Below are 12,343 nucleotides of genomic sequence, written 5' to 3'. Positions count from 1 at the left end.
TAAAATAGCATTGGGGCATGACCATGAGTTATGACATGCCAGAGTAGAGGGATGGCCAGTACTCCAGGTTAGATGGCACAGTGCAGAGTAGAGGGGCAGGATCACCCCCCTTGCCCTGCTGGCCATGCTTCTTTTGATGCAGCCCAGGGTACGGTTGGCTTTCTGGGCCATGGGGGCACATTGCTGGCCCATTTCCAGCTTGCCATCCTCCAGTATCCATGGGCCCTTTTCAGTAGGGCTGTCCTCCTTCCTTTCATCCCCAGTTTGTACTGACAGTAGGGTTTGTTGCAACACAGGTGCAAGCTAAATGACCTTTAAAAGTCCCTTCCAATCAAACGATTCCATGTTTCTATGTTTCCAAGCCAAAACTGCCTTTAAATAGCCTAGGAAGATGGTGCCACCCACTCTAAGCCTGCAGCTTTATTCTGCATCTTTGAGCTAGAAATACATTGAGAATTTCCTTTTCTATTTTTGGGACTTCAGTTAGTTTAAGAAAGTAGCAAATATTTAGAAGGGGTGCCTTTCCATGAATACCTTACAATGAATTCTGAAAGAGAAACATTAGAACAAAGAGGCTACCTCTCACCCATGTGCTGATTTGCCCATTAGCAATGAAAGATTACCTTACTGAGCTCTTAATAGCACAGATTCAATCATTTAAACAGTTCTTATTCAGGAACTAGACTCAACTGCACTGTTAAATTCCGCTGAAATTCATCACATACAAACATGTATATTATTTATCAAACCAAGACGTAGTTATCTGCCGATCCAAGCTGCAGCACAGGGGAGAGCGTACACCAGTATGGGTCTGTTCTTTTGTTTTCTGTTATTCTGCATTTATCTGTATGTCCATGAATTCCCTTTCTGCGTACTGACTGCTGAATGCATAGCCACTGCAAAGAGAGATAAACCCAGCTGCAACAGTTTACTGATAGCATCAGTGTTCCATCTAAAGCAAAGGCTAAATCACGGAAATCAACAGTTCGTGCAGAGATCTGTGATCACTGGGTTCCAAAAGCCGAGCAGCACTGTGATTTTGCATTGGAATAGAGGAAATCACAGCTCAACTCTTCACGTTGATTTTCTTATTTGTCACAATTATTCGCTATATATTCCCCACAAACAGCTCTTTCCCGTGGCCTCTATAGAAACAGTTCTTTGTATTTGATGAGCACAGCCTCAGATACGAGACACAAGTCAAACAGCGTATTTGCGATGTCTGATAGGATTACAGTCATCCTTAAGTTCATATTTCTTGTGGCAGATTCATGATTATGAGTTCAAGAAATCCATTTGTGTGCATGGTTTGTAACCATTATGTAAAAGTCAGTCTAACAGCAAACAATTCTGCAGTTAATTTGTTCTGCCAAATATTCTTACAGAGGAAGCAGAAGTGGCTGTAATTCAGTCAAGGCAAATCCAAAGTATATTTGCTGGATTTGTGCCGTATGTCTTCGAAATGAGCAGCCCCATCTGGCTATGTTTTATTGTTTTTCAATAGAAAAGTGCTAATAATAGCATGATGCAATGAGATCAGAAACTTGTTTGATCTAGGAAAAGCTGTGGATTACTTTCTAGCTGTGTGTGTTTCCATACAGTTTCTTTGCTTGTCCACTGCATTCTGACTGTATAGCCAGGCAGAAATCCCAGCCCCAGCTGATCTAAAAGAAACGTTGTCTTTCATTTGAGCAGAACTAGAATTTTAACTCCATTGATTCCCTTGGATTCATATTCAAAGGAGGACACAACTCTGAAGAGTCTGTACACAAACAAAAGCAAAATTATAAGAGAGAGATGATTATCAAGATATCCCACTAACTTGGATGTCACTATCAGGGTCAGGAACAAGCATGACACAAAGTTCCAATTTCAGCTAGAGAACGCAGTCAGATAGTCCAGACTTCAAAGGACACGAGCCTGCTGCTTTCTGTGGACAAAATCTCTTTGATGGTGGGAAACCAAGCAACAAGAAGCAATAAGCACTGACTTGAAGGTCATCACACTCCCACACAAACCAACCAGTCAGCAGCTGCAGGTGAAAAAGAAGGCTGTATCACCTCCAAATCTGTCTGATCACTCCCTAGCAATTAATTTTTCTCCATTGGTAAATCTTTCCTGCACTCCAATATGTGTTTAGCATGAAGACAAGCAGCTTGGGAAGGTAGGGCCTGCTCTCCTCCTATCCATTCAGTACCCTTCTGCTATGCTTTGGAAACAGGGTAGGTACAGCTCTGGGGTGAATCTTTCTCCCAAGCAGGATATTAGAAGGACAAAGGTACAAGCAATGGAACCATAGCCCAGAGGAAGAGTGGAGTTGTCAAGTGATGTTGAATTTCTGCTCCTTCAACTTCTGTAGGGACAGGACCATGGTCAAGCACAAAGGCTATGCTAAGTATGTTAGATAGTTATTTAGTAAGCAGCACAGGCAACCTACTTTCAGGTGCTAGTAAAAATTATAATGCTCAGGGACAGCATCTGTGTCTTAGCAGCTATATTTCTTCAGTTAGTGAAGCTTTATCACCTGGTGATCTCCATGCACTGGTTAGCACTGTATCCACATACATGAGTTTCAAATCCATATATATATATCCATATCCCAGGATATATAATTTAATTGATCGATCACCATTTCAGCAGAGGTCACAACATTACGCAAAGCTCATAGTTCGCTAAGTGAAACCAGAGCACTGTTCTCCTCCAGCAAGCGTTTATTTCCCTTGCAAAATCCAGAGCTGTTCTATTTAAGTGTTCTCAGTTTGCTGAGGCAAAGAATGCATTTTTTTTCATTATTTCTTTTTTCTTTAGCATGTGGAAGCCAAAAATTACTACCATTTTTTTCCTGAGAGCTAGAGAATGTGCAACATCTCTCTGGAGGAATAAATAGCTTCTCAGTCTCTGTCTAAAAGCAGTTCAGAAGAATGTTTCTGATTTTCTAAAGCAGTCACACACGAAGATCCAAGAACCAGCACGAGAGGCTGCAGACAGGCCTCAGCTCAGGCAACAAGACAGATCTTCATATTGAAATGTTGCTTAAGACATGGGACTGAGAGAAGGAATGAGACAAAGCTTGAGAGGTGGCTGGATGAGGAGCCCTCTTTCTTTCCTTTCAGCAGAACCCATGTAACCCAGATTACATCTCAGTTTATGTCAGCAGGATCTACTCCAGGGAGTGCAGGATGCTGGTTTTCTTTTTTCTTTTTTCTTTTTTTTTTTTTTTTTTTTTTACTGTGTGCTAGAAAGAAAGAAATTAGATTGCCACCATCCAGCTCACTGGAATCTGATACCACATTTTAGACCTGGATTTATCCAGGTGAGCTTTAGAGATAATAATGAGCTGGCATAAGGCTTCTAGCTTGAAAACTCTTTTGTCCAGTCACAAATCAAGAGAATGGTGATAGCTCTAATAAAAGACCAAACTCCTTTTCTTCAAAGAACCATTCTCTGCTCTTCCATTATGGCTACACATCAAGTGCTCCAGATCTTAACTCTTGCTCCAGCCTTCCCACAGCAGCTCATCAAACTTGGAGCCTCTAAAAAACAGGAGACTCATATCTTACTCCAGTCAAACAGCAGTATTACATCTGATCAAACTTGACCCAATATTTTCACTAGGGCTGGCAGAAAGCCTGTTAGTTATTTCCTTTCCTAGAAGCAGAGGCTGAACAAGTGATCAAATTTTTCTTATTTACACAACTAGGAACTGCATATAAAATTTTATCCAACTATTTGTACCACTCAGTGCCAGCTTGAAAAATTTATGCCGTCTCACAATCTCTGTGTGTACCCACAGCTACAATCCAGCCTGGAATGTGAACACATGACAGGAACTTCCATGACAGGAAGTTGGTGAATTGCAAGGACTGTGGATTTAATCCCTTCTGTTATACATATTTCTTCAAAAATCCTTTTTCTACTACACAGAAAAGGCAATCTTCCAAGAGGGTATTAAGGGGTTGGCTGTTTCACTGCTATTGCCATGAAAGTGCCTCTCCCTTACTTGCACTGAACATCCTCCTCATGTCACAAAAGGAGAGATATTTGGTACAGTTTTTCCACTGAGCAGAAGCAAACTGATGGGAGGAACTGTAAACTTCAGGACCAGGCTGGATGGGGCTGTGAGCAAGTTGGTCTAGAGACGGGAGTCTCTGCCTATAGCAGAGGGTTGGAACTAGATGATCTTAAAGGTCATACAAACCAAACCATTCCATACGGTTCTTTGAAAGTAGCAACTTCAGAACAAGGCACAGCACAGCACAGCCAGATGAAGCTGCATCTTGCACAATGCCAGGGGCTATTACCAGCAGCAAGAGAAGTAGCAGCATGCCTAATGTGGACTAAGTAACAGGAGGGAACATTCCAGCTACAGCAGATAAGGAACTTCTTTCCAGCTGCAGCAGATAAGGACCTTCTTCCTGCCCAGCCCTGCCAGGGTGGTTTTAAAAGGCAGCACACCTGAACTCTGAGATCTTCCTGCCCTCATCTCACAGCTCCTCTAGAGCTCATTATTGAGGTTAGCTGCAGGTTTTGCTTATCTACCTGGCACTCATGTATCTCTTGAGCATGGTTTGGGCTCTCTGCTTTCCATGTGTACTCTGCAGCACAGAAGTGGTGTTTGTAAAAGGCAAACTCACTGTTCCAGGAAGCATCTGTAGGACAAGGGAAGAGCATGGCGGCTGCAGGTCTCATCATGCTCTTCAGCTGCCATTAACAAAGAGAGATCCTTTATGTACAGTTTAACTTCCCAACTGCTTCACTGTTTGGCTGTGTTCTGTTAAAGGTAGGAGGGTAGGGAAATAACACTCTTGCAGAAGGTCATTTGTTTCTTTCTTGTTTCAGGTGCTTCTGATCTTGTGATACGCTCCATGAGATGAAGACTGCAAAATCCTGCAATCAGGAAATTCACTAAGGGAAGTGCCACCAATACGCACAGTTTGCTTCATGGTGTGGTAACTGAACCCAAATAATTAGCACACAAAAGCCCCTCCTTCTCAAATACAATCTGTCCTAACAAAAATGTCAGTCAGAATGAGAACAGAACATAGAAAATTCTGCTTATCAAGACACCTTTTGGATATTTGCATTTTGCCATTTGTTTTTTGATGCTTCTGAGTTCACTGATGCCTTTTATCAGGATCATGTATAACGATTATAAATATTGTTAGGTCAGAGGTATTAAGCTGAGAAAGAGAGAGCAGTTCTTGTATTAAGTACAAGAGAATGTAGTGGGGATTAAGCCCTTTGATCAATTTTGGATTATCCTTTTGCAAATATGCAGAAGAACGAGGCTTTTCCTTTTTTTCTAAGAAAAAAATCAAGCCAGTGTTTCAAAGTTATTGCTTGTTTCCAGAAATTTGGACATTAAGCAAAACATTAAACAGATAACAGAAGCAAGAAGTGATAAAGCTGGAACTTGTACTGCTGCTACATCCCACTGCATTGAAATAAGCCCAGAATGTTCTGCCCTTCAAAGCCAACCTGAGCCTCTAGACCTCGCGGTCAGATTCAGCTGGAGCAAGCAACAGGGCTGGTGACCTTATTGCTCCCTTCTACTTCTTCTAAATACATGACACTATGTAAATGAAAGAAAAAAAAAATAAATAGAAAGGAACATTTGTTTTAGCAGCTTTAAAATATGCTGCATCATGAATGTTGATCTAGTTGCTAAGGCAAGCAGGCATGTTTAGATGGTGTACTGAAACTGGAATCTGCTTGGCCAACAGTGTGGGGTGGGAAGACCCTGTGTGTGCATGTTTTGCTTCACAGCCAGTTGATGGTTCCCAGTAAGTTCTGTAGATCATTTAATGTCTGCATGTGAGGTACTACTTTGAAGATTTGTGGCTGAATGGTGTGAGATGTAATTTTCCATCCTAAATGTTTTCAGTAGAGAACTGAGTTGCACCTTTTCTTCAGCTATTTGTAAACCTACAGATTGGACTGCCTGCTGGACAAGCAGGAAAGCATCCCTTAGACTCTCTTCTTGTTCTGTTGCTATTAATATATCATCCATGTAATGATAAATAAGGATGTGAGGTCTAGCTTTTCGTACTGGTTGTAATGCATTTGTGACTGTCGATTGAGATATTGTTGCACTATTAAGCATTCCTTGTGGTAATACAGTCCAATGATGCTGCTGAGCAGGGCTTTGCTGGTTGACAGAGGGCACTGAGAAGGTGAATCATGATGCATCTTCTGGATGAAGTTGAATGGTAAAAAAACAAAAAACAAACAAAAACAAACAAACAAACAAACAAAACCACAGTCTTTTAAATCAATGACTGCAATGAGCCAATTCAAGGTTATCAATGAAGGCAAGGGAAGACCAAGCTGCAGCACCTCCATGGGCTCAATTACTGTATTGACAGCATGCAGGGCCTGTAAGAACCTCCACTTTCTGCTCTTCTTGAGAATAACAAAGACTGGAGTATTCCAAGGGCTGGTAGTAGGCAGGATATGACCAGCAGCCAGCTGGTCTTGAGCTAGCTCATGTAAATACAGCAACGTTTCCTTTGTAAAGGGCCACTGATCTACCCAAACAGGTTGTTCTGTATTCCAAGGTCGGTGTGTAGCTTGCTGCTGATCAATAGGCCTTACTGAAAATTTGTCTGCAAAATCATGTCTGATTGACTTAAAAGATCAGGACTCCACAAAGTACGGGGAAACAGCAAGATGTAAGGAGCAGCGTAAGCAATGCAATCATCAGGCCCATCAAAAGATAAAATTCAGGCACTTTGAGCTGCTGCAAGCCCTCCACTCCTACAATAGAAGAATTAGGGTCTTTTAGCAACCATTCAGAGGGCCATCCAATTGACCTAATGATGGTAACATCAGCTCTGGTATCCACTAGGACCAGTTCGGTCCCTGATGCCAGGTTCAGGGAGTTTAGATGGGCATTCTCTTGCCCAGTGTAGCCCCCTCCCCACACAAGGGTCAGGGTCAAACTGGAATCTCTCTTAGGCTTTGTACAGTCCCTTTGACCGGCTCTCTGCAATTTTAATACTTCATTTTTTGGGCTGTCCCTGCATCAAGTTGAGCTGCCAGTGTGTCTGCTAGCAAGGCTATTCTGTCACTTTCCATGCCTACATCTTGACAGGCTTTACTCTCGTCTGTGATGTTTGGATCTGCATTCTTAAAGGATTATAAAACCTTCTGACAATCCGCATTTGCATTTTCTAATGCTAATTGCTGAAGCAAAACATCCTGGACAGCTTTGATTTTCCATTTGTATCTCTAGCATATTTTGTAAGCAGTCAAGAAATGTAATGTAGGGCTCAGCAGCCCCCTGCTTAATTGATGTAAATGAGTCATTAGACAATCAGTACCAGGTATGCGACAGATAGTGTGTAGCACCAAAGTCCAAACTTGTTCAAGGCACTGCCTATCCATCTGTGCCTGGGCCTGAGCTGTTGCCCAGACCTCCTCCCCCATGTGTTCCTCCATGCCAACATGATTTAAGTTACTCAAATTATTCATAGCCTGGATGGTAGCCTGTTCCTGATATTCAGTCATAAGCACGATGTATTGCATGGGAGACAGGATCATGAGGGGTCATAACTGTCACTGATTGCAACCAAAACACTGGATGTAAAGGGAGACTGAGTTCTGCAATCTCTCACTGACTTCCTTAGCTCCTTCACTGCCTCATAAGGCTGGGATTTCCACCAGGGGTGGGGGGGTTGATTTGCACACTACAATGCAGGGAAGGCTTGCAATGTATCAGCATTACATGGTGGTATTGCCTCTTTTCTGCATTGCTCTAAAGCACTATAGTATGCTGTAGATGTTTTTTTCCTTCCTGCTCCCTTCAAATTATCATCAGGAAGGAAAAGGTTTGCTTCGTCCTCCCAGTCTATTGGACCAGGATCAAAAGGATGCTCTGGTTCTGGTCCTTCCGTGTCTTTAACCAAATTATGTGCGGGCAGCAGAGACGCAGAGGCAAGAGATGGGAAGTGGGAAGCAAAAGTAGCATCAGAAAGTGTACGAGCATTATTTTGAAAATATATCAGTATAAAATGATTCATAGGATAACAGACAGGAAGGGATATCTGCAGGTCACCCCATCCAACTGTTTCCACAAAGCAAGGCAGACCCAGAGCACAACACTTGGTGCAGTGTCCAGCTGAGGTTTGAGTATCTCCAGCCTCTCTGGGCAACCAATGATATATCTTATATCTAATTTGAATTCCTCATTTACCCCCTTTTGTCTATTTCTTCCCATCATTTCACTAGGCACCTCTGGTAAGAGTCCAGCTATATATTCTCAAGCAGTTGAAGAAATGAGCATGATCTCTTGTTATCTTCCTCAAGTCAGAACAAACCCATTCTTTCAGCCTCTTTGAACCATTCAATACATGTTTCATCACCATGGTCCCACTCCTCAGCCACCTTGGTAGCCTTTGCTGAACTTATTCGTTCAAGTCAATGAAAAGGACCCAGATGGTACCCAGTGGTACCCAGATGCAGTTTAGTGAATGCTTTATAGAGAATAGGTTCATGGGGAGGTGATCTATTCCAACCTTCTGCTCAAAGTGGGGTAGTAACCACCTCTATGGACCTGCTGGTGAACTCTTGCTAATACAGCTGACTGCTTTCGCTGTAAGGGAGCACAGCTGATTCATGCTTATTTCACTCATCCTTAGACATCTACAATGTAGATCTCTTTGTCTGAGCTAGGCACCAAAGGCTGCCTTTGAACATAGTGGCAGAAATAGGTGCCTGACCTATTTCAGACATCTACTTTAGCAGGAGATGAATCACACTCCAGCAAAACCTGTTTCCCTCCACTGACTATAAAGGGAGAACAGAGTGGCTAGTTTCGGTAAAAAGAACCCATACTAGAGGTATTTACATTCAGCCACATTAATCCTGCCTTATAAATTTTACCACATCCCCAGATTTTGTTGGAAGACATTACACATTTGCATGTGAGAGACTGTGTATGTGTGTTCGTACAGAAACATAAGTTTTCTTCAGATGTAAAAAGAATAGAGCTTATAACGCTATAGCTATGCAAAAATGCACTGAGCTAGAACTTGAGAGAGCTGTTTCACATTTTGACTGCAGATATTCTACCAAATATCAACCCTACTAATTTCTGAAGGTTAGTAGTTTTTAAATACATGCCTGAAATGTTATTTTTAACACTCTAGCTAGCATGAAATCTTTTTTCTGGTAATATTAAATTGATTTTTTCTAAGGGGAAATATAAAACCCTGCTTTGAGGTGGTCAAGGGTACCGACATCTGCATGCTACCCACATTAAGATCATCCTTAATTCTCCTTCTCAATGGTGGCTGCAAATAGGAGCATGTCGTCAGCAAATGTGACTGATTTCAGCTGCTGGTAGAAAGGTCGGATAGAGTTCAACTCCTTTATTACAGAGCAACAATTCAGGAGGTCTTTAGCCATTTGTCTTGAAGACCAGCAGGATCATCTTCCTGCAATGAACATAATGGTTAAAAATTACATTGAACCTCCCCTTTTGGAATAATAGCTCTGCTCTTGACCTCTTGGCAGCCCTGTGTATTTTGCCCTGTTATCCAATTTGAATCACAGAGGAGTGTTGCATTTTCTAGACGCATGTTAAATAACCCACCACTTTCTTCTGACTGAAGACAGACACACTGTCTATACAGGAAAATCCAGGCAGATAAGGGAAAAAAAAACATCACTTCCCATTCCCAGAAACCAGCCCAGACAAGCAGTGCATGTATTTTTTTGATAAACAGGTTTTGAAGTGTTGAGAAACCATTGATCTTAATCATAAAAGCTGACCCTATAGTCATTTCATGAAATTTGCAGCAGCTTCCTCAGAAGTTCACTGCAAGTCCACCTAGTCGTGCCAGTGGCACAGCTGAGTGGCAGTCTGCATGCAGAAAAGACAAGGATAATTGCCTCTGAGTAACTCACTGTGTAAAGATAACAGAGAAATGGGTTGTTTATGCTGGTCAGAGCAATGGGAAAAAACATTCTGGGTGACAAAAAAATGGGGCTCTTCCAAACCCATTTTTAGCTCTGAACTTTGAGTGCCTCCAAGGATGGGTCATCCAGTGTCTCTCTGTGCAACCTGTGCCAGTGCTTTACCACCCTTATGTCGTCATTGATGGTAGCAACACAGCCCAGCCTTTGCTGTTTTAAATGAGTGTCTCACATTTGGAGCAAAACCAGTGAAGTACAACAGAGATTCAGCACAAGAAGACCATTTTCTATCTGGGATTTGAGCAATGTAATAATAAATGTGATCTGAAGATTCAGATTTTTAGCCTGGTCTTATGGGAGCTTCTGCACACCACACACCAGCCTCTGCCCTCTTCCGAGCTGAACCCACTCATGCCATCCTGCCCTGAGTCTTCCTGTGGCTGCCCACTCCCCATCAATTGCCCTTCCACACTTGGGTAGGGCAGCCATGAAACCAAAATCCATGGTCAGGGTCACAACACCTGTAGGTAACACTGTCTTCAGAAACACAAGTGTCCCTGCACGATGCTCACTTCTCATTTTGTTGCCTCCTTATATCCCTTTGCATGAAAGCTATAGGAAATATCTTGTTTGCACAGTGGGCAGAGGGAAGATGGAAATTTAGCACTAATGCAAAGATCAAGTAAGTGCTTTATCACAACAAAACCCCTGCCACTTCCTTGATACCCTCACAGGCTCTCTGGCAGGAAGAAAATAGAAGAGACATCAAATATTTTATCGTGGAAGATCAGGTCTCAAAAAAGTGTTGTAAATATTCCGTTTGTTCCCTGGATCTCCCATTGTCCCAGCCATTTGCAAGCAGGGTATGTACTATAGAAATATATAATATGTGACTGCAAATGTAGTGTTACTTCAGGGCTATTTCACCACAAAAGTCATCAGTGATTCCATCAGTTGACACACTGCTATCAGAGATGGCCATGCAGGCACCTGGAAACGCAGCTGTACGTGACTCACCCAATGTGAAGACACCCCTGAGGGACTGCAGCCCTCCAGGGAGACCCCCACCAGTGTTTCATGAAAACAAGTTAGAAGCACTGAACATTAGAGAGAAATCTGAACAAGCAAATCATGCCAGAGAAAACAAGTTAGGAAAAAATAACAGCAAGAAACAGTTCTACACATGGCTCAAGTTTTATGACAGCAGAGAAACTGGAGTAGGCTTTCTATAACATGTAGCAAGTCAGGGAAGCTGAGACTAGGAAGGGGTCTAAGAGGCATTTGGCTTTAATGTGGGGCCTGGATAAAGGTGGAGGAAAGGTTTTTGTCTTTTTTGTTTTTACCAGCCAGTATCCTAATAGGACATCAGAAAAGTGTACTGTGTGGAAATCAAGTTAGTATAAATTCCCTCAGATGTGCCTGTTTTCCCTGCAACACACCTTTCTGCAGGAGTTTATCTGCTCGAGGCTTTTATCAAGGAGCTTCTCTAGCAAAATGGCTGTCTCTCCTCAAAGAAGTCATCACAGAGCACTGCCAGGCACATCTCGCTACACAAACATGCATTTCATGCCTGCCAACTTGTCTGGGAGGCTGAGGGGAGTGGAGGGCTTTGCTTAGGTTTGTCTGGAATCTGTGGGAAGACCTAGTGCTGTTTGCTTTTGCTTTCCAGGTGCTTGTGCTCTACGTGCTAGAACACAGTGAAACACAATTAGTCCATTTACAGCATTTCCCTCACCTGCATATTGTACAAACCACCCCAGGCCAGGCTCAAACTAGCAATGATGCCAGTCCAGCCAAGAAGAAACTTCCCTATGTGGCAGTGGCTGAAGAACAGGATTCTCCACTAAGATTCCTTAATGAAGCCCAACTAGTGGATGCCTGATTGCCAGGCTTTTTTTAAGACACACAGACAATCAAGCTCATAAAAGATTGGCAGAGGGTACACACTCAGCAAAGTGGAATTTGATTACAATTTGGATGAGAATAATCAGCAGCTTTACACCTTAATTTTTTTTTTTCTTTCCGCTATGAGCAATGAGTTTATTATCTTCCACAATTCATTTTTATTTGAGTTGTATTCTGCAACCTTACAGCCTTCCCAAGAAGAAAACAATGTGTGTGCAGGTTTCCCAGTTTGGGATCTGCTATATGCTATCAATGCCACTGACCTAATGCACAGAACTACGCTTGCTGATGTGCCTAACTCACATATCAACGTCCCTGACAGTTCTGAAAGCAAAGCGCTAGAGATTGCTCTTTGAGCAAACACTCCTGTTGGGTAATTCCTGGAAAGACACCTGTGGGGAACAAGCACTAAGCAAAGTGTCTATCAGGGTAAACGTCTTCAAAATTTCAAAGACATGATTTTGTCTTTTCCTCGTATGTGATCAGATTGGGCTCTCCAAAGTGGGAGCACGGCACAGGG

The sequence above is a fragment of the Coturnix japonica genome, chromosome 3 (assembly GCF_054131305.1).
Source record: "Coturnix japonica strain WE chromosome 3, WE-NBRP24, whole genome shotgun sequence".
Taxonomy (NCBI): domain Eukaryota; kingdom Metazoa; phylum Chordata; class Aves; order Galliformes; family Phasianidae; genus Coturnix; species Coturnix japonica.
Note: the sequence above shows the minus strand (reverse complement) of the source record.